The following is a 23486-nucleotide window of genomic DNA, read 5'->3' as shown; positions in this document are numbered from 1 at the left end:
TTGGAGCAAAAATTGTAAATTTCCTTTCAAAAAAATTGCAAATTTTGCTTGTTAGAGCAAATCTCTGCATTTGAGCCCCTACATGTTTCGTGATAAAAACAAGAATATCATATTATCTTGCATCAGCTACACAAATATATCAGGGTACAGATTTGCAATCTAAAATAATCTCTCAAACCATGCTGTACAGGAAAAGTGTAAACAAATACTCCATCTGTTCTAAATTGTAAGTCATTCCAACATTTTTGGAGAGTCGGAATATTTTTCAAGTTTGATTAAGTTTTATGTAATAAAGTATTAATACTTATGATACCAAATAAGTATAATTAGATTCTTCATTAAATATACTTTTATAGTATATCTATTTGGTGCTATAAGTTTTTATAATCTTTTCTATAATTTTGGTTAAATATATAAATAGTTTGACTCTCCAAAGAATGATTTACAATTTGAAACGTAGGGACTAGCAGAGTAACAAAATATTCAAAATGGACACGATCTTACATATTGGTAAAGGAACTCAATCCTAAAAATAATTTTATTGGTTTGCTGAAATGAATGGAGTAGCTTCCAACAAGAGTTCAGTTTTTCGTCGTGCCGTGATGCCATATGATTCGGTTATATCTAGATCACCGGGGTTTGCTCCATTAGGTAACTTCCAATCAAAATGGTAAAGGAGACTTGCAAGTGCTGTTTCAACATTGGCGAACCCAAACATCAAACCAGGACACATCCTTCTGCCGCCACCCCCTGGGATGAACTTAAAGTCCGCACCGCTGAAATCGATCACGCCGTCTTCGAATCTTTCTGGCTTGAACTCGTTCGCATTGGGCCATGACTTGTCGTCCCTGCCAATCGCCCAGGCATTCACAAACATGGTTGTACCCTTAGGTATGTCGTAACCCATGAGCTTAATCGGCTCGGCACAAGATCTCGGAAGAATCAGCGGTAAGGGAGGATGCATCCTTAGTGTCTCCTTGATCACCATTTGGAGGTAGGGGAGCTTCCCTTGGATGTCTGCTTCCGCCACCTTTGTTTTGCCCTCAAGAACTTGCCGGACTTCTGACTGCGCTCGCCGCATCGCGGCCGGGTTCCTCACAAGCTCCGACATGACCCATATGGTCGTCGTTGCTGTCGTCTCCGAGCCCGCAGCGAAAACATCCTGATGAACAATTGCAAATGTAGATTGCAGCATGTGTTAGGAATTTCTGTGTGTAAGTTTCTTCAATTCAGTTACCAGCAGAGGACTTACGAACAACACCGCACAGACAACTTGTTGTTAGTATTGATCTCCACCAGGACAGTCCAACGACTGGGCCAACCTTGACTCACGTCCTGATCGGGGACGCCCAGCCCAAGATGAGGCTGGTGGGCCCCCGTCGCGCAGCCCTATAAAGTGGAGGTGGGATTAAAGGCTTAGGAATGAGGTTCGCCGCTGCTACAGTCCCTACTATCCTAAACCCTAACCCGATCTAGAGAGGGGAGCTGTCAGCGACGGGAAGCTCCACCGTGCCGCGCCGTCCCCGCCACTGGCTCGCCGTCGACAACACCGCCAACCCTGCACTGCGCGTCGCTGCCCTAGAGCAGACCGTCACCAACGAACCAGTGATAGGCGACTCGAGTTCCTCAAGAACCAGTGAGTAATCCCTCCGATCTACTGCTAGATGGTCCTAAAGTGTCTGACAATGGTATCAGTTAGCCGATCTAGCGAAGTAGATCGATTTGGGAATGGATCCAAACTCGGATCGAAAGAATTACAGAAAGGAAAGAAAGAAATTGCGATTACGAATCGAATCGAAAGAGCAAAGACCCTAACCCTAGGGGATCGAGGCCGGCGCGAGCCGCCGGCTCCCGGTGCTCCAGCGCGCGCGCGCCGGTGCACGAGCAGCTGCGCTAGAGGAAAGACCCTCTCGACGCACGCGCTCGAGGCCTAGGGCGCCGTCCCGGAGCCGCTCAACGGCGGCGCGCTCGCCGGCGAGGGGGCCTGCAGCGGCGCCATCTCCTCCGGCCGCCGCTCGGTGTGCTCAGGGAGAGAGATTAAGGGCCGTGTGCGCCGAGAATGGGGGGACAGGCGGCAGCGGCGCCACCTCCTCCAGGCGCCGCAGGCGGCCGCCGCTCCAAGAGCCGAGCCTCGCCGGGGGAGAAAAGAAAGGGGAAAGAAGCAAGTGAGGCGAGGGCTCAAGGTCCCGCGGCCATGGCGCGGCGGCCGGACCGGGCAGCGCGGGGGCCGGAGGCCGCCACCTCCTTCCCCGGCCATCCATGGTCGCTGCCGTTTCGCGTGGAAAAGGAAAGGGGACAGGAAAGAAGAAGCAAGGCCCAGGTCTGCGCGCAGCCATGGCACGACCATGGTGCGCGCGGCCAACCCTGGCGGCGCGCCGGCAAGGGAGAGCCGCCAACGGCGCCGCCGTCGGCTCAGACCGGGAGAGAAGGGAGGAGGCGTTAGGGTTCCAAGGGAGGCACAGTAGGATTTTATACCTCCGAGAACCACGCTCCACCGTCCGATCCAGATCGGACGGCTGCGATCAGGCCAGCCGGGAAGGGGAGGGTGCTGCTGGGCCGTCTGGGCCGAGTGCGAGCAGGCCGCGCGTGGGGCGCTGCTGGGCCTGTTGGGCCGCGCACGAGCAGGTCGGGCCGAGGCGCTAGCTGCTGCTTTTGCTGCTGGGCCACATTATCGGCTTGTACAGTGATAACGTTTAATCATTTTCAGAAGCATTTTCTTGATATTTTTTTAATAGATTTGATTCTCTACTCAAATTTGAACCAACGGGATAATTTGTTTTAGAGAATAGTAAAGTTTTAAAGTGATATTGCTTCTGAAAAGAAATAAGGTTATATGCTCATGTTTCCACTGTAAAGTAAAAGTTTCATCCTCTATTTAAATTGGAACCAACGGGAAAATTTAAATAGAGGAGTAGAAAGATATTGTTTTAAAGTTAAATTATGGTATTGTTGTTTTCTGACCAACGTTGTTGATAACAATATTATAATTTTAAGTTCAATGATAAATCTCTGACTTTTTGCATTAGAATGAGCAATTTTTCAGAGAAAAGAGAAAGACAAAGAATTGTTTCTGAAAAGAAAGAAAGTTTTCCGCTGCAATAAAGAAAGATAGACTCAGATGAGTTTTTCCCTGTGGGAAAAAGGAGCCTCTATGTTTGAGGTTAAGAAAAGCTTCTGCTGTTGTATGTCAAAGAAAGAATGTTTTGGCACCATTTTGCCATTGTAAGTATCAAGTTGAGCATTAGCTTGCTCTTAAAGGAAAAGAAATTTAAAGTTTATTATGATGTTGTCATTTTCTGACCAAAGTTGATGATGGCAATATTATAATTTTTTACTCAGTCATGTGTTCTATTTCTGCCCAATGGTGATATAGAATTGAAAGTAAATGAAAGTTGTATGTTTTAATTTTGACCAACGTTAAATTACGACATACAATTCTCCTCAAGTAGAGAGAAATTAACAGACAAAAGTTGATTCTGATCAACGTTACAGATAAAGTTTTAAGGTTACTCAGCTGTATAGTTGAGGTTAAGAAAGAAAAGTGCATGTTCCATTATGACTTTTAGTTGATATGGAAAAGAGATGAAACTGTTTTCGAAAAGTTTTTGGTTTCTCTCACTAAAGTTTTGCGAATATTGTAATTCGTTAAATTTTCTGATTAAATTGGAACCAACGGGAAGATTTAATCAGAAAAGAAAGTATATGTGCTTGTTTTAGTCATTGTGACCAAAGTTTTATCACTATATTATATTTTTTCTTTGTCCTTCAACAGTAAAGATAATGGTTGAAATAAGATTGACACACGTTAAATTTGACCAATGTTGAATTAAACATGCGTTGTAAATGAATTAAAAGTTTTATATCGCATATCGAGAAAGGTTTTGGCACTTGTGTCATTCATATACTGCATGGCAGGGAAAGTTTTTGTGATGACTCATGTGCTACTTGAGTATCACATAAAAGTAAAGAAGTCGAGGGGGAGCTTTTAAAGTTGTCCCAATAATTCTCATGCACTACTATAGTGGCATGTTTGATAGTGACTTGAAAAGAATCGAAGGACAAAAATAAAATTGTATGTGAATCAAGATTGCAAGCATGACTTGCAAAAGTATAGCAAAATGAAGAACTTGAGTTCTTGAAAGTGCAACAAATCAAGAACTCTGAGGAGCTTTTGAAAAGGAACGAGGAAATGGTACTCCCATTATTTTGTATGACTTGGTCATATGAATAAAGTTCTAGTAATGAAATGCTCCTCGTTCACAAGTGTTAAAAATAGTTTCGAAATTATGGCAGCAAAGTTTGTGCCATATTTCGAGGGGGAGAAAGATTAGAAAGACAAGAAAGATTAAAATTTAGAGAGAATTTCCCCGCAAAGTTAAATGCGATGCATTTTTAAAAGCAAAGATGATCTATTAAAGTGAATATGACCGACCAAAAAAAGGGAGTACAACGGTCATAATGTTGATATCCCAACCATAAAAATAAGCAAAATTCTTAGAGATTTTCAGCTCTAAATAGGAAGAAAAGAAAGTTGAGCCTCAAAACATCCGAAAGAAAAGGCGGTGCTTAAAGCAAGGTGGTGCTTAAAGCACCCTTTGAGGCTTGTAAAGAACAAACCCAAACAAAAGTTTGAAGATATTCCATTTTTGCAATAGATGGGATAATCTGGGGGAGTAAAATATGTCTAGAACTAAGGCTTGAAGAGAAATGGGACTGTATGTTCAATCCTATGATTCAAGCACTGAAATTGTCTCGACATATGTTTTCACATTGTATGAATGTCATAAATTGAGTTGTCTCATTCATCGACGTGGCGAGAAGCAAAGGAAGATAAAATGAGACCTAAAAGTTCCAAATTTATTTTGGAACATGGAATAAGTTTCTAATGTAGCCAAAACAGTAGGCTATAATGGGTCTACAAGATTGAAATGTGACTCCGGAGGGAACATGAAAAGTTGCTAAGCACGACTTATGGCAAAAAGTTTTGTGCAAAGAAAAGAATAAGTTATAATGAGACATTTTATTCAGTCTCATAAAAGGGATTCTTTTAGAATCATAATGCAATTAATGGCATACTGCTTTTTAATTGCATCAGATGGATGTTAGAGCAATATCTCCCGACGGAGATTTGCACAAGAAAGTATATACATGACATAACCAAATGGTTTTATTGTGAAAAGAAAAGAATATTGCGATACCACTTGATGATATTAGATCATAGAATAGTGGTATCTAAAGTTTTGTGAGAACAAAGAAAAGTTGGGTTTTAAATAAAGGCCAATGCAAAATGACAATTTGCAAATACGCAAAATTCAAAAGATGGGAAATTCTTTTCCTGAAAAGATTCAAAGAAGGTTATTTTAACCTCTAGTTTTGATAAGAATAATCTCGGTAAAGAGTCATTCGCTCTAGGAAAGGAAATTCACCGGAATAAAAGAAAAAGGGGTATCGGGACTATCGCAGAAAGCATATTAAGAAAAGAGTTCTAAAGATATATAATATGCATGCGAGTAAGTCTACGCCTGTCCTATTGTCAAGGGTAATAGTTTTGGAATTTTCAGAATTCCAGGAACCGTTATATGATCGATCAAAAGAAAAAGGTTTCATGTGCTTCAGCTGTTGGAAGCAAAATTAGTGCTCAAAATAATTTACCCTGACATAGTGCAAGTATCCGGGACATTTTGGCAGAAGTCCAGTCCAGCAATAGATCACTGGAATGGAGTTATAGAATGTTCTGCAATTTTGCAAAATATTGTCAGCCTCATGCTAAGTAAGAAAGAAACATTTACTCTCAAAAGGTTGTGAGTAAAAAGAATCAAGTTTTGGCGAGTTTAGTGAAGCCCACAGTAGTAGCTAACACTCGCGCTTGGAGTTTTTATTGTGGAAAAGCTCCAAATCAAAATAGTTGTGATTCATGGGTTGTGTACCCAAAGTTGGGTTGTGTACCCAAAGTTTGGCATTATATGGAGCTACAGGACAGGCAAAATGGTTAAGGAAACCATTACCCGGAATTGATAATGGTAGACAACAGCAATATACCATTCGAATGTTTTCACTCCTATGGCAACATGTCAAGTGTGCTGCCAAACACATTGATAATGGGTTATATGTTGCAAAGGAGAAAATCCAGAATCATATGAAATCATGGAGCACCAAAGTATCAAGCAAGTGCTTGCGGATCCGCTTACCAAAAGGCCTACCGCCCAAGTCGACATGGGTTTTACGGGAAGCCTACGATTTCTGGATTACTAAAGGGCTCAAAGAAAGGTTAAGGTTTTGTTTCAATACAAAAAGGTGCATTGTGGCTGTTAAGTCTGACGGTAACTAATAACCGTCATGGTGAGGCACGCCCTACATACGGATCTGCAATGAGATGAGACCAATAGCAAAACAACTAAAGAGAAAGTAAAGAGTTAAGTTCAAATTGAGAAATTTTAAAGTACAAAGGTGAGATCAATGGGGAGAATGTTAGTATTGATCTCCACCGGGCCAGTCCAACGACTGGGCCAACCTTGACTCGCGTCCTGATCGGGGACGCCCAGCCCAAAATGAGACTGGTGGGCCCCCGTCGCGCCGCCCTATAAAGTGGAGGTGAGATTAGAGGCTTAGGAATGAGGTTCGCCGCTGCTACAGTCCCTACTATCCTAAACCCTAACCCGATCTAGAGATGGGGGCTGTCAGCGACGGGAAGCTCCACCGTGCCGCGCCGTCCCCGCCACTGGCTCGCCGTCGACAACACCGCCAACCCTGCACTGCGCGTCGCTGCCCTAGAGCAGACCGTCACCAACGAACCAGTGATAGGCGACTCGAGTTCCTCAAGAACCAGTGAGTAATCCCTCCGATCTACTGCTAGATGGTCCTAAAGTGTCTAACACTTGTGTGGTGAGGAGTGAGGACGGTGTCCAGCCCACCGTCCCGATGAAGCCGTAGCAGGACGTCGAGGACGTCGTCCCGGCGACCGCCGCCGCCGTTGCTTGCATGGTCCTGGATGATGGCTTGCACGATGCCATGGATCCTGTCGTGCACCTCCCTTGCAGCTCGCAGGGACCCGGCGCCGAGCGTCCTGGCGAGCCGCGACGTCGGGAACAGGTCGACGAGGTTGAACCCTGCCAGGAGCTTGAGCACCTCGTCCAGCCCCGCCATGTACTCGTTCCTCATCGGGCACGTGTCGCCGACGGCGCACCTCATCAGGATGTCGTTCATCAGGACCTTGATCCCCTCGCTGAGGTTCACGGGAGCCGGCGACGCCGCCGCCACGGAGCGGACCAGGCTCGCCGCTGCCTCCTCCCGGATGGGGCGGAAGGACAGCACGCGCTTGGGGCTCAGCAGCTCCGTGGCGCAGAGCCGCCGGAGCTCCTTCCAGTGCCGGCTGCCCGACGGCGCGAAGGCGATGTTCTGGCCGCCGTAGGAGAGGATGCTCGCGGTGACGTACAGGGGCCGGTCGGAGACGACGGCGTCGTGGCTCGTGGGTCTTCATCACCTCCCGCGCCGCCTCGGGGGAGGAGACCACCACCGTGGGGACGTGCCCCAGGCGGAGGAGCATGACGGCGCCGTACCTCCGCGCCAGCCCCCGCATCGCGTGGTGCGGCAGCGCGCCGAGCAGGGAGTGCATGTTCCCGATGACCGGCAGCGGCCATGGGCCAGGAGGCAGGTTCAAGTCGCCGCCGCGCCGGGACAGGACGGCCTTGGTCAGCTTGAGGAGCACGATGACGCCGCCGGCGAGGCAGAGCAGCAGGGTGTACAACGCAGCCGGTGTTGTGTCTGCCATGACAAGGAATAATACTGGTACTTCATTCTTTGCCACTTGACTTGCATCGATCGAAATCACGCGGCCGGTAGGTTTTATAGGCCAAAAGTGCCTCCCTCCGACCAACCAAACCAATATGAACCGGCTATTAGAAATGTCTAATTTTACGGGATTTACATATCATATCGTCACAAAGGAGACGGATTAATAAGCAAGAGATAATCCAAATCTGGTGGAGTACAAGAAATGGCAATTGTTTGATACTACTCCTACATACTAATCTCGAACTGAAGTTCGGAATTATTATTACTATCATTATGCAGCGTTTGACTTGCTCAATGGACGTTGTTTAGTTAAAATGATGATGGTTGGATGGATCAAGAGGCCGCTTCTGCGATTCATTCATTTGTCCAAGACTGCAGGAAATTTGACTCTGAAAGGGGCAATTAAAACTAATCTCAGAAGGCAACATCGTCTACTAGCTACTCCCTTTGTCCTGAAATGTAGCACGTCCTAGGTTTTTGCAAACAGATTATGGAGGTATAGAAAAGACGCAGGTACCCCTCGTTATTTCATTGTTCAATTAATCAATTCCTTAGTTTTTAGACGTCCGCACCAAAATCAGGGATGCCTTTTTTACTCCCCCAGCCCACCGCAATTGATTTCTTTATGAAATTAGCACAAAAATCAAGAAGATTAGCATACTATTTTATCAAAAGGATCCAGATGTCTTATATTTAGGTACAAATTTTAAACCCTCCAATGCCTTGTGTTTCATGACGGAAGGAGTAGTATTGTTAATTTAGTGGCGAATTCATTCACGCAAGGATTAACTTACAACTGATATCATCCTCCATCCCTTTCTAGATAGATTTTGTGTTGCCTTATGTGGAACTCGAGCTAAGACTAGTTAATTCGACATGTTTGACATTTAACGTACTGTCCAGGACATCTGGAGCAGTGCGGTATCGAGTTACGATCGTGTCCCTTTCGTTGTGGCCGCGCTGCCAAAATGACAGCTCTATACATCAGAATAGTTAAAACCTACCCCGCTTTGCTGCTCCCTCCGCGCTTCACGCCGAAAGCGGGACGCGTGTCGATTTCCCGCGAGCACTGTACATTTTGCACAAAACTCCTCCAATTTTATAAAAATTACAAATAAACACAGAGCCTCCAGATGCACAGTACCCGCGTTCATATATTTTTCGATTGGATCCCCAAACTAATGTTTATTTGCATGCAAAGAAGAAAAAAATCGAGCACTGCTATCTTCGCAAAAAACCCCCTGAAGCATTTTTTCACTTAAGCCCTCCCGCAACCCCGAACCCTACCCCCTCTCCCCGCCGCCCTCTCCTGCTCCCCGGCTCCCCGTCGTCGCCCTCTCTCTCTCTCCCTCGACGCTGCCTCCCCTCCCCGGCTCCCCTTCTCCCTCTCCACCTGCCTTCGCCGCCACTCCTCCTGCTCTCCGCTGCCGCCACCGACTCCCACGGGATCCACGCCGCCCCTCTCCCCAGTCCCGCGCGCCTCCTCTCTCTCTATCTCTCTCTACCCTAGCGGCGCCTCCCTATCTTCTCTCTCCCGGCGGCACCCCTCCGCGCGGCATGGGCCGGTGTGGATCCGGTGCCTTCTTCCCGGCGGCACCCCTCCCCATCCCTCATCCCTCCGCGCGGCACGGGCCGGCGTGGATCCGGGGCCTTCTTCCCGGCGGTGCCCCTCACCCCTCCACGCGGCATGGGCCGGCGGAGATCCGACGGGCCTGCTCGCGGAGCGGCTGGCAGCGGTTGCACCGCGCACGCGAAGAGGAGGAGGAGAAGGAGAGGGAGGAAGAGACCGCCGTGTGCCCAGGTCGGCCCGCGCCCCCTCCCTCCCTTTCTGGTACAGAAGATGAGCACGGTGCGGTCGTTGGGCGGCGCCATCTTGCGGAGCTCGGCCTCGGCCTCCAGCTCCCGTTGCTCGTCCCCGAGCTCGAAGGGGCGAGCCCCCGCGGCCGCGAGCATCGCCAATCGCGCGGCTTGCCTGGGGCAGCGATCCAGGTAGTGGAGAGATCTCAGCGACCCAGGGCGTCATTCCATGCCATGCGATACAGGCGCTACAGAAGTGCAGAGAGGAAGCCACGGCTGTGGACCTCAGGATGGCGGCCGTGGAGAGGATGTTGGCATTGGCGGCGCAGTGCGTCGCGACGGCGAAAAAGGACCGGCCGTCGATACAGCGGTGATCCCTTGCTCTAAACTACTTAACTACATCTCTGCACACAACACAATATTAGCTACTGGTTAAAATCATGTGCAATCTTTGCTACAGACTAAACGAGCAGTACAAGGGGGTTAAAATAAAACCTGCAGGAGGTGAGATTCCTCCTTCTATCTTTGCGTTATGTTCCCTGCAGGCAACATGACCCTGGAGATGAGATTCTTGCTGCAGATGGCGTTTTCCACTTCTAACTAGCAGCCCCAGGTCTCGCTCTCAGTTTGTTGCGGCATCTTCTTGGGATTTTCGTACCTGTTCCCTCTCTGATGCAGGATCGTCACTAGGTTGGATTCTAAACTCAAATTTATTCTGATTATGATTGCAGGAACCCACCAAAGCAATGTTTTGCAATCATGATAAGCAGATGGAGCAAGCCTATGAGGACTTACTGAATTCGTCAAAGCAGACTCTGGCTAGCATGATGGAACTGCAGGAGGTTCAGTTAGCTGCATATATTATTTTTTCCTTTCAATCCTATGGTATTTGCTCAATATGATTAAAGGTTTTCTTATGGTATTTAACACCTGAAACTACCTATAGGCTTTGCTGGAGAATAACCAGGCTGTAAAGGATGCCAATGGTATCCATCCAGTTTTTATTGTACTGACAAACTGTGGTATGCCATCTATATTTGTTCATAATTCTTGACTTGATTCCAGAAATTTCTTCTGCCTCCAATTTTATCATAGCTGCTATAAAGTGAACTTCAAAAAAGTATTCAACAATTTTCTGCGCTAAATTTGTCATGCAAAATATGTCAGCAGCAAATTCCCATATTTTGTTTCATTGGTTTTATTTTCATTTGTACATTCTTTCATTGACAAATACAAATCAATTGAAATCATTTATATTAAGGCTTCATGCCTTTTTTGTGGTTCACATACAAAAGTAGGCACCGGTGCCAAAGGACAGATGGGCGGCCTTGAGTTGCAGCTTCTTGACGGCTAAGCGGAGCTGCTGGCCAATGGCGGGCAAGAGATCGTGCAATCCCCATACAGGCAGCCGCAGTTGACGCCCCCTCGCCAACTCTCTCGTGTGGAGTCCAATAATGCCAAGGTAAGCATGAATCATCGTAATCTGTTTGTTCCAATGGTTTGGATGCTATTTAGCTGATTATGTTATTCTACGGTTTGTTCTCCCAAATAAACCTGATCTTCAAGACTTGCAGTATTTCTTGAAGTTTCAAGTGCCTCTACAATGGGCACCTATGTTCAATGAGCTTGTCCTTATAATTTTTTAGAGATGCTTTTTGCTATTTTCTGGATGCTTCTGATGACTATAATTTTGGTGTCAACATAGGATCCTCATCCAAATATTAGTATTTTTTTTGGTAATGTGTGTCTGTACCTTAGCTATCCCATTTGATCATATTTCGGACAATAGCAGGAACTTGTTTGTCAATTTATTCTTGCCTTAAGACTTAATGTTAGTTTGTTCACTAGAAAATATATCGTCACATGCTGTAACATGTCACAAATAATGATGATTTAATGATCCCAAGTTTGACTGTTAGACAATCTGATCTCAGTGACTTGGAAGCTTCACGGGCTTCTTTTCCTCAACAATTCAAGAGCATTAGCTTTGCTGTTTGGGATGTCGGGCTGCCAGGACAAGGTAAGAATAAGACCTTTTTATTTGGATGACGATACTTTTGATAGCATGCTGTTTGGTGTTGCCAATTTCATGTGTGATATGGCAATATGCAATGTAGAACTCACACAATAGGGAATGACTTGTCTTTGTCTTGAGATGTTTGATATATTTTAGTTGTTGCCATGAATGATTCAGAGTATAAATGCAGGTTGAATTCATTCTCCTATTAGGAACATACGAGTCTAGCATAAACATTAGCAGCTTTATGATAGTTTACTTTTAGCATGTCATTGTTTTTGTCTGGAGGCATCTATGTTTTTTAATAGACCCGGTCCCTGTAGAGGCAATACTCTCTTAACCACGTCCTGCTTCTTTTCATGATTACTGTTTTCCTCTTTTGGCTGGTGTTCCTGTGCCACAGGCTGAGAAAGTCAATAAGAAAGAGCAAGTTTTGCCCCTTTACATTATCTGAGCAAGCTTTTACATTTGATATTATTAGATTCACCGAGGAGTAGCTATAGCACTTTTTATAGATTGCATCATATGTAGTTTGCAAAATGAGACTCCTTTCTAATGCAAGATGGCACTTGAAATAATTTTTTTTGCAACCTTTTTTATTTCCTTTACAAGGGGAGCCTTGGCGCAGTGGTAAAGCTGATGTCTTGTGACCATGAGGTCACAGGTTCAAGTCCTGGTACCAGCCTCTTGCAGAAATGCAGGGAAAAGCTACATACAAAAAGACTCAAGTGGTCGGACCCTTGACCCTCTGCTCAAGCGGGAGCTACGTGCACTGGGTTGCCCCCCCCTTTTTTTTTATTTCCTTTCGGATTGGAGGCTGAATTGACATTTGTATAGACCTGTAGCACAGTAGCACTACTTGAAATTGTGTTTCGGTTGTAACTTCTCAATGGGTTACATGGTTTGCTTTTTCTGTGGCATCTTCATTATGCAGCAATCTCATGGATTTCTGCTACCCTAAAGTGCAGTACAAACCTGAAGCAATTTGCTGGTATAAAATTCCAAATTGCATGCACAAACAGGAATTAGGGAAGTGGTTTTTATTTGACAGTGATATATTTGATGACTAGCATGCACAATGTAATCAAAATCAGAGCATTTTACTCTTGAGACGTCACTGATTAGGAATTCTAGAATGTTAATGTATTCTTCTGTTCTACGAGCAAATTAACGTGTTCAGTTTGAACTCCAATTGTTAGAATGTTGATTCCAGAAATTGGCTTCTTTCCAGTTGCAGTTGGTCTATGTTGTTGTATAACAAAACTCATAAAGGATTATGCATATTTTAATGTCTATTGAAATCTACATTCGTCTCTATTATGATGGTCATTGGTAGGGCGCGCAATGCGCGCCTGATGTTCTAGTAGCAATTATTTGGTATAGTCAACGCCCCCAAAGAAGATAAACAAGAAACTTCGTTCCGGTGTCAAAGCTCAGATCAGCCCAAGCATCATCGCATCTCCTTGTTTTAAAATTAGCAAGATAACCCACCCAAATGACGTGGCAAGCTAAGCTTGGTTATTACTAGATCGGATTTCTTGCCAAACTTCCCAAGTGACCAGTGCAAAGAATGTGTCAAAACCTCTTCTGTGTTGGTTTGCCCAAAGGAGGCGCAACTCCTCCCAGCGATTCTGGAGGGTGACTCTTGCTCTAGGATCAGGGCAAAGTCTGCTGTATGAGAAAGTTATATGTGTGCCAAACCAAGACTAATCACATATTCAAAATGGACATAATGTACATAATCTAAACCAAATCAATCATGATGAATATTAAGATTCTAATCCATGGGAAACATGTGGATTGGAGTAGCTTCCAATAAGAATAAGAGATCAATTTTCAACCGCGCCGTAATCCCAAATGACTCAGACATATCAAGTTCTTTTTTTTTCCAAAAGATAGACATATCAAGTTCACACACACACACACACACACACATATATGTATATATATATATATATATATATATATATATATATATGTATATATATGTATATGTATATATATGTATATGTATATATATGTATATGTATATATATGTATATATATATATATGTATATATATATGTATATATATATATATATGTATATATATATATGGGTTTGCTCCATCAGGCAATTTCCAATCGAAGTGGTAGAAGAGACTTGCAAGTGCTATCTCAAATTGTCAATATTGGCTAATCCAGAAGTCAAGCCGGGCACCTCCTTCGACCAGCACTAAGGATCAAGTGGGTACCCAATATTACTTTTTGGATTAATTAATTAATTAATTATGATAGCATACCATTCTAGTTTATTTTTCCTCCCAAAGTATTTACATAACAATGCTAATGTAGGTTATTTTATCAACGTTTTGAGTCGATCCAATAATCTAAAGTTTATATAACTTGCATCTCTAACCAGCACCCACCACGAAGGAACCTGAAGTCTGTGCCACTGAAATCAATCGCGTCATCCTCCTCAAACTTTTCAGTCTTAAACTCATTTGCATCGTCCCATAATACTTCGTCCCTACCAAGCGCCCATACACTGACAAACACCGTGGGACCCCAAGTACCTCGGAGCCTAAGACCTTAGGTCATGTTTAGTTTTTAAAAAAAATCATACAGAATCTGTCACATTAAATCTTCGGATACATGAATGGAGCATTAAGCAGCTAAAAAAATATCTAATCACACAGTATAACCGTTTCATAGGAGATGAATTTTTTAAACCTAATTAGTTTATTATTGAACATTAATTGTCAAATAACAACGAAATGTGCTACAGTACCAAAACTCAAATTTTTTCGCGAACTAAACACAACCTTAGTTGATCCGCCTCACAAACTTTCCGTTTATGTTTAGAATACGCTATCTTTTGTGAGGATCCGGGAAATGGTTTCAAGGGACCAAGGGCAGAAATGCAGCAGAAAAAATGATCAGAGTTGGTTCCAGCAAAGATTGAAAGCGGCCCTGCAAGGGCCGCTTTCAAGGTCTTGGGCGGGCACTAATTATTGGGCCGGATGGGTGGAATAACCAGGCCTTCAAGGAGCCAGCTGAAACAGTTTTGGGCCAGCAACGCGGGGCCATGGTGGCAACACCTTCCCGTAACAGTTTTGGGCCAGCAACAGTTTTTTTTGCATCTGTGCGATTCGAAAGCCTACCAAATTAAGCACGGTTTTTTCTTTTTTATATTTAAAAAAAATTAAAATTTCAAAAATATATGTCGGTTTTGGAAAATTTCAAAAATATACCACGGTCGCCCTATGGGGGACGACAGGGCTCAAATGTAATTTTTTTTTCTTCAAATTTGCAACGAAGTCCCTGGAGAAAAAAAAAGGGGGCCTGTCGCCCCCCCCAACGGGCGACAGGCCCCTGTCGCCCACCCCAGGGGCGACAGGCCAGTGGGCCCGCCAAGGGGGCCGGTCGCCCCTCCTGCGGGCGACAGGGGGGCCTTTCGCCCCCCCACGGGCGACCGGGTCAGCCTCCCTATATAAGGCCCCCCTCATTCCCTCCTCTCATTTGACCTCAAAAAATCCAGAAAAAAGAGAGGGGTAAGAAGAAGGGAAGCGGCAAAGCTCTGCCGAATTCCGCACTTGTGATCTACCGGTAACTTTCGTATAAATTCGTTGATATTGTATAACAATTTAATTTAATTAGCAGATTAGCTGAATTAGACTTGGTGCTTTAGAACACTGGTTTAGTATTACAATTTGAGTACTATTACAGACTTTTTCAAATAAAATAATTATACATTAGAATAGAATTATGATAGTACCTTATTGATATTGCAGTATAAGACAATAGAATTATAACAGTACCTATATTTTCACGCATCGATTTGGTATACGATATGTGCATTGCTTAAATTATGGTTTGTTATTTGGCGCACCACACTATAGCGCCAATGTCTTCGTCAGGATCAACCTACATTCCGTGGAGCAAGTGTAAAGCCACCGTACCCAAAGGAATTAATGTGCCAATGTGCTTCTGCGGTTCGTTATGCAAGTTCATGCAATCTGAGGTTTTAGGAGATGACTACGGCATGAGGTTCTTTATGTGTGAGAACTACGAATATGATCCACCTAAGCGATATGGCAAAGACCGGGCCAAGGTAGCAGGATAACATACGCTATTTTTCTATATGACCTAACATTGAATTATGATTCTAACTTGTGTTGGACAAAGTCTCCTCCGCCTCTTTGTGATTTTATGCAGTGGTTCGACACCGTGCAGTCGCAGCAGGCAAAGGACATTGTGGAACAAAAAGCAAGATGGGCTGCAGAACGTTGGCGCCGAATGAAGCACGAGGAGCAGCAAGAGGAGAAGCGCAACAAAGAGCAAGAAGAGATCCGCAAGAGGATGGAGGAGGTGGATCGTAAGGCGGCGGCCGAACGTGAAGCTGACAGGGAGAGAAAGCGAGAGAGGGCACGCCGTGCGAAGGAAGCCGGGCCCGAAGCAATTAGGAAGGGCAAATATCCTAGGTGCACTCAGTAGAGTAGTACCATGTAATCCCGGCATTTTACATTCCATAAGGTATGGTAGGTTTAGATGCAACAAGAAATTATCTTGTCGCGTGCACATGCCACTGCAATTAGTTGTTTATGTTTTAAATTAAGAGCTTAACTCTGTGTGTTGTAGCCTTTACCATTAATTTGCAGTTGTAGCCGGGAGTCTATGAAATCTTTGAACTTTTCCTTAATATTTTCGGAGCTTTTCATGTCACTAGAATACTAAAAAACACACATTAATATAACGATAAAAATTAAGAACTAAGAAATACATCAGGGTCTGCTGCTAAAAAGCTCAGCACGGCGATCACAGGTTTCCCAAATGTCGCATTGTTTGCCTAGACATACGTGACAAAAGACGACAACCTAATAGCAGTGCTCTTCCAACATTTCAAAAAGATGTGACAACACGGCAACCACACCAGCTCACCTTCAAAGCATTCTCTATAGCGAGGACGACGGACCTGTCATTCTACAGCGAAGGTCTGTGGCATGTAGTGGGGAAGGCGGCATCTAGGCGCGATCGACCGAGCGGCAGTAATGCAGTGCTGTGAGTCTGCATGCACAGAGATGCATCGAGTAGTGAAATTATGACGATTAGGCCGGTGCCCTGCAGTGTTTCGGGCGATGAGATATGTCGGGGCAGTGCAATAATCACGAGTGAGCGCTGTAGAGCGTGCAAGTGCTGAAGTCATGAGCAGTGAGACGTCGTGTCGTTGTTTAAAGTGGGAGGAGTGAGCGGTGTTGAGCGTGCGAGGGTACAAATCAAGAGCAACGAGAGGTCGTGTCCGTGTTTAAAGTGGTACGAGTGAGCGCTGTGGAGCGTGCGAATACTATAGGCTTTTCATGTTCATTTACACTCCACACTCCGGTTATCAGACCTTTGTGCGCCTATAAATACTCACCAGTTTGTGAACTCCCAGCACCACTCAAACACCAAAGCTTATTGTATACCCAATGTCTGGAGGTGGGTCTAGCGGGAAGAATTACTATGGTTTTGGGAAAGGAAAAGGGGGAAGAAAGGGAGACCCCATAATATGGGAGGGGCCTCTTGGACCTGATTCCTTTCCGGAACCAGTGTTTGAGTTTCCGCCACCGCACAAGAGTGAATTTACCAATGAAACTCCTCTTCGACAATACGATAACCGTAGAGAACCGTGGCCAAAATGCAGACATGGTGACGACTGCTTAGTGCAGATGTGCACCGATGGGATGGATGGCGGTCGGCGTTTCTTTAAATGTCCACACGCATGGGTAATACTTGGTTGTTTCATTTCTTTATCTTCAATGAGACACCTTACCTGGAATTTGTTTTGCAGTCTTCCGATGCTCCAGAAAACTGTGGTTTTACTAGGTGGGTAGATCCTGCACCAATTGATTCTGTTCAGGAGTTCATCGAGTACCTCCAGATAAAGATCTTTGATCTGGAATGTAAGGTGAACCATTATGAGGAAGTGAGCGAGGGTAACAAAGACGACGAAGTTGATGATACCAGCAATGCAGCCGGTTCACAGGATGAACCATGCACTATTCCTTACTGCAACTGCCCTTGTCACAAGAAGAAGGGCCATGCGCCTCCGGCACCACCGCCTGCACCACCTGCAATGGGTGGATACTGCGGAGAAGGCTCAACGCAGTTTGCTACGTGGGGGTACGGCTACTAGGACTACCCTAGTGCTAGTGACATGCTGCATCATTGTGTTTATTCTGTTTTTTTTAATTACCTAAGGCATGTTAGGTTAGTCCGGAATCTGTTTACCGTAATTTGCAACGGGTTCTGACATGCCACTGCATGTGTGATGTGTGTTTCATTATCGTTGTATTATGATGTAAAATTTGGTGGTTCACATTATTACTTCTCGTCACCCCTCTCTTTTTTTCTGAATTTTTAGTCTCAAATGACAAAGGGAATGGCGGCGAATGGTGGCCAGGGTTTAAGCAATAACGGAAGCAGCAGCAATTAGTGGATTCATGTTGAGTTCCTCGTGTCAAAAAAAAGAAATGGTTAAGGATAAAATCAACCAAGAAATTATTACTTCGAACTTCTAAGCTCTATTGGTAGAAGTAACTAATAAGTACAAATAAATGATAATCGAAATCGTCCGAATTGCTTCGAGATCTCGTTTTTAGTTTCTAATCATTATAGGTTTGTGAAATCTGCATCTACCAGACATCCGCGCTGACAAAAAAGTTTATAGTTCGAAATCACATGAAAAGTAGTTTATCTAGTGTCATCCTTTAGAGGCCGCATCGCCCACCAAAATTGACATCCGACACCTTCCGTAAATTTCATGATAATTCGAACTCGATTTCCAAATCCTTCTGCAAATATATCACAATAAATCTTTGGACGCTGGAGGAATTTTATGAAATTCAATAGGCTTTGTTGGCTAGGACACAGGACCCTGTCGCCCCCCCCAACGGGCGACAGGGTCCCGTCGCCCCTGGGGTGGGCGACAGGGGCCTGTCGCCCGTTGGGGGGGCGACAGGCCCGCCTCTTTTTTTTCTCCAGGGACTTCGTTGCAAATTTGAAGAAAAAAAATTACATTTGAGCCCTGTCGCCCCCCATAGGACGACCGGGGTATATTTTTGATATTTTCCAAAACCGACATATATTTTTGGAATTTTAATTTTTTTTTAAATATAAAAAAGAAAAAACCGCAAATTAAGCCATGTGAAAATTTGAGAAGAGGTCTTCAAAAGTTTCCCAAAGTTGTGGCGCAAGCCATATTTCGGGTACACTTAAAGTAGAGTTTTTTAATTTTTATATTATTTATTTTTCAAAAATATATGCCTCAAATTTTTTTTGCAGATCTGGCCTCCTGTCGCCAGTTCAACTGGCGGCAAGGACATACCGCCGGATGAACCGGCAATAACACCGCTATAGTATGTCCTAACTGGCGACAGGAGGCCAGATCTGCAAAAAAAAATTGCGGCATATATTTTTGAAAAATCAAAAATTAAATAATATAAGAATTAAAAAAGTCCTTAAAGTAGAATTACGTTGGGCCGTTAGCTATATTCGGCCTGCACTACAACTCAATGCGGAGCCAAGAAAAGATTTCACACAAACGCTGGCGGCCATTTCGAAATCACCTGCTAGCTATATGGCCTCCTCCGACGGCAGGCGATTATTTCGCTGCTAGCTGTTGGCGCGGCAGCCAAGGAGCCGAGTGGGAATCAAGAAATGCATGTTCCCGGTTTTTCTTTTCTTTTTTCTATTGCTTCTCAACACGATTTCACCAGTGCTGGGCAACCGCTGGAGGAGGCCTAAAATCGAAAACCTGATGCTTTAGTCCCTAGCTGTGGACACTAAAAAGATTGTTGGACACTCGTCTTTTCTATCTGTAGGGCACCGGACGGTGTCTATTAGAGTAGTGTCCTTAAGCGAAGAATGTAGTGTTGTCGTCGACGGGGATGGCAACACCAATCTGCGCCACGGACTCCTCCGTCGGGTGGTCACCAAGTGAGAGGGCAAAATGTCGGTGTCCTGCTTAGGGACAAGTCTCCTTTTGATTTCAAATGTGAAATGCGTGAGTGCCAACTTAATCAATAGCCATGTTTTTAATGACATTGGAGTTTTTTTTTTAAATGACACTGGTGGTATTTTTAAAAATAAATAAAAATCAAATATATGAGGTGCTGCCACGAATAGTTGACTGGGTAAAAATAAATGTTGATGGTGGTTTTGTTGAACAAACTGGAGGGGCAGGAATTGACATTTTAGCTAGAGATCACCTTATGATTGTTTGCCTCTCAGCATGGCGTGTTCCGTTCCACTGCACTTCCCTCATCGTGCCTGTGTTGAAGCTATACACTTGGCTTCTCAATGGGTACATATGCCTGTAATTATAGAGTCATATTGTTCTCGTGTGGTTCGTGCCTTCAAAACCTCGAAGGAGGACAGGTCTCGTATTAAGGAAGGGAAGGATTTGTTGCAAGTTTTGCAAGAGGTGGAGATAGTTCAGGTAAATCATGAGCAAAAGTCTGCGGAGAACCTTTTAGCGCAACTAGCTAGGAGAAATATGCATTCTGCTATTTGGTTGAGGCAAGTGTCCAGTTGAATTGCCCAATAAGCTGAACTTGAATGTAATGTGTCTCCTTATTAGTCAATAAATCTCGTGTTTTACCCTAAAAAAAGATATATACGAGGTACTGAAAAAAACAGGCAAACACAAAAGTTCAAATCATCCTAGAGTAAAGTACAATTAATAATGATCAATCCCAGAACATTTCTAACGCAAAGACAGATTTAAGATGTGAAAAGTACTCCATCATCAGTTGATGGTAGTGCTTGAATGACTCTATGAACTGAGTGGCGTGTAAATATGACACCTCGCCACGACTGTAAAAACTAAAAAGGGTAAATGAAACACAGTAACACCAAGCTAGGACTGAGCGTCCAGGATTCAGTAGCACTAATCCTCGTAGTAAACAGAAGTATCCAAGGCCATTTCTTCGGACTCTATTTCTAAATAGAGCTCAGAATATGGAATGACCATGGTGTAGCGGGTAAGGAGTTGAACGAAGGAGAGAGGGCGGGGAAAATTGCTCAGCACAGGATTTACTGGATTCCTGTTTGCAGCTCCGGGGATGATTCTCTCTTCTTTCTCGGTGCTAAGGTTGTACTTGAAGGCGTAGTCGTCAGACAAACCTGTGCCCGTGTCTCCGGCGAAGTAGACGCAGTTAGCTTCGACGGATGCAAACTTGGTAGCGTCGACGGACAGGCACCTCCGACCGAGGAACAGAGCATGATTCCCAATCTTATGGGCGTCATAGATAACCAAAATCTTATGGGCGTCCAACTCCAGGACGAAAAAATCCACCCGAACCGTCGTAGAAGCCCTCATGGCAAGGTCAAAGTAGTCCTTGGCCAGGGGCTCAGCGTCTGCGTGAACCTCCACCGGGCTGTGCCCACGGCCGGTAGCGCATCTGCCGCCAGCCAATGTGAGCATGCTAGCAGGGCTCGCGTACGAGCAGTCCACACGGAAACTCCGGCTGTCCGGATCCGCCCAATACAACCGGCGTGACCGGTAGCAGGCCAAGACGAGAGTGGGAGAAGAGCCAACGACATGAGCAGCAAACTGCTTCCGCCAAGGCATTGGTGCCATGAAACGAGTCCAGGAACCAGTGAAGGGGTTCAGGACGCACGGTGCGTGCGGGAAGTACCAGCCCGCCAAGACGATGAGGCCACCGGTGGTAGTGGTGACGAAGTGCTTTTGGTGCTTGTCGAAGGGCGGCAGGCTCTTGCGGAGGAAGCGGCCGGTGCTGGCGTTGGCGAAGAGGAGGGTGTCGCTCCTGGCGGCGGCGTCGTCGTCGAGTACGACCCACCGGGTAGGGCGGAACCGGGCGTCGTGGCTGGTCTTGGGGTCGGCGGTGGATGACCGCCAGTGATGGCAGACGGCGCGAAGGTCCATGTAGTAGTCGAGGTCGTTGGTGGCGAGGAGGCAGTCGGCGACGCGGTTCACGAGGACCAGCCGCCCTGCGCCATTGCCGAGGCCTGCGTATAGCCAGCACTGGAAAAAGTGGAAAGAGTGGAGGATTATTGGAGGTTGTGGTTGGGTGGCAGCCGATCGAATTAAGAGAGCGGTAATGCAATGAGCGGTGGCAACTGATGGCAAGGGCTTAAATAGAGCGAGAGGCGGCCAGGCCGAGGATTTGAGGCCGTGTTTAGTTACAGCGCAAAATTTTTTTATGTTAGAATTTTGCTAATTTGAAGTATTAAATAAAGTCTATTTACAATTTTTTTTTCACAGATGGGTTGTAAATCGCGAGACAAATCTAATGATGTTGATTAATTCATAATTAATCAATAATTAGCAGGTAGTTATTGTAGCATCGCTGTTGCAAATCATGAATTAAGTAGGCTCATTAGATTCGTCTCGCGATTTACAGCCTATCCATGTAAAAAGTTTTGTAAATAGACTTCATTTAGTACTCCATACATGTGTCGAAATATTCGATGTGACGTTTTTTTGTGTCTACGGAGTTTATGGGTTGGAAACAGGGCCTGAATGTTTGGAACTTGGAGCGTTTGACGGAAGCGATTTACTGCTGCAGTTAAGTTCATCGGAAATCACCACGCCGCTTCGGCTTCGATCGTTTGGTTCCCAAGGGGCCGGGACAGTCAGCGAAGACGACTCGTCCGTTGGATGACCCGCCCTTCCCGCAAGGACGTGAGTTACCGACGTCCGTCCCTGGGTCAGAGACGTATGGGTTCGATCCCACGCGTTAGTGTTCGAGGTGGATGTTACGGAAGACCCGTCCTTCCCCAAGAACGTGAGTTACGACATTCAAACTACAAATATTCAAACTACTAAAAAATCGGATAGCATTCCACGCAGACGCCCGCGTCGTCCTCCTCGGGGCGGCTCGGGCGGACCAAACGCCCGCCGCCGCTCCCACCCCTCGCGCCGCTCCCCACTCCTCGCCGTTACATATTGTATACAGAGTTTAAACGCAACGGAAAAATACAATAGATTGAAACAAACTTCAAAATACAGTACGGTAGATAATGTCGATGACAAAAAAGAGCTTCACATCTTGCCCACTGATGTGAGGCTCACCTGTCTACACTTCACGGAGAAGGCGGAACCCACTCGACCGTCCAACCTGGAGGAAGAGGCTGACCAATTCAGGACGCACCGATTTCCTCGAAGTCTTCCGGCATACAGCCTGCTCAGAAGGGTTACAACCAAACCCTGAGTACTCTAATACTCAGCAAGGCTTACCCAAGCATATGATTAGCATCGGGGTGTTACATCTACACCTTCGGAGGGGCCCGGCTGCGGCGGCTCGGCGGGGTCCGGCACGGTGCGGGCCCCCGCACGTCGGGGCGCTGCGGCGGTGCGGCCTGGCGGTGGCGGCTCCGGCGGCCTGCCCTCGGCGGCGCTCGTCTTCGCCGTGCCCTCAGATGGCGCGGTGGGGCTCCGCTCGGCGGCGTTCGCGGCCTGCGGCTGCACTGGCCGCGGTCAAGTTTGCTGCTGCTCCTTGGGGATTGGCTGGGGTGCTGGCGAAAGCTTGGACGGCGACGTCTGCGGACGCCGCTCCCTCCTTGGAGGCGTCCTTTTGCACCCCTCGGCCTCCCCACGCCGGATGTTGCGGGTGAAAACCTAACCCATCTTGGGCTGGCGTCGTCGGCGTTTTTCAGCGACACAACCTTCTTGAAGGCAACGCTAGGCTATTCCGGATGGCGGCGATGGCCATCGGCAGAGTGTGCTACCTCTTCTCTTTTTTTCTTCTATAAATAAATTTGTTGCGTGTGCTGGTGCAGCTCGCGTCGAGGACCCAATCCGACCGGGCAGGGTGTGCAGAGGCTCTGGTCGACGGCCCAATCCGACTAGACATTGCGAGTTGAGGCCTGTTTTGATGTCCCAATCTGACCTGGGTAGC

The 23486-nt window shown here is 45.8% G+C and overlaps 1 long non-coding RNA gene and 1 pseudogene across 1 annotated transcript; one reads left to right on the top strand and one right to left on the bottom strand.

Moving 5' to 3' along the window:
- Positions 1 to 538: 538 nt before the first annotated feature.
- Positions 539 to 9744, bottom strand: LOC120710335 (annotated as a pseudogene).
- Positions 9745 to 9862: 118 nt separating this feature from the next.
- On the top strand, positions 9863 to 12772 carry LOC120709294. Its single transcript, XR_005689635.1, has 7 exons — positions 9863 to 9958; positions 10049 to 10201; positions 10320 to 10430; positions 10535 to 10610; positions 10884 to 11050; positions 11523 to 11608; positions 12218 to 12772. It is a non-coding gene; the product is annotated as an uncharacterized LOC120709294 (long non-coding RNA).
- The last annotated feature ends 10714 nt before the right edge of the window (positions 12773 to 23486 follow it).

The sequence above is a fragment of the Panicum virgatum genome, chromosome 5K (genome assembly GCF_016808335.1).
Source record: "Panicum virgatum strain AP13 chromosome 5K, P.virgatum_v5, whole genome shotgun sequence".
Classification (NCBI taxonomy): domain Eukaryota; kingdom Viridiplantae; phylum Streptophyta; class Magnoliopsida; order Poales; family Poaceae; genus Panicum; species Panicum virgatum.
The sequence above is the reverse complement of the archived record's forward strand: the minus strand, read 5'-3'. Positions and strand labels throughout refer to the sequence as shown.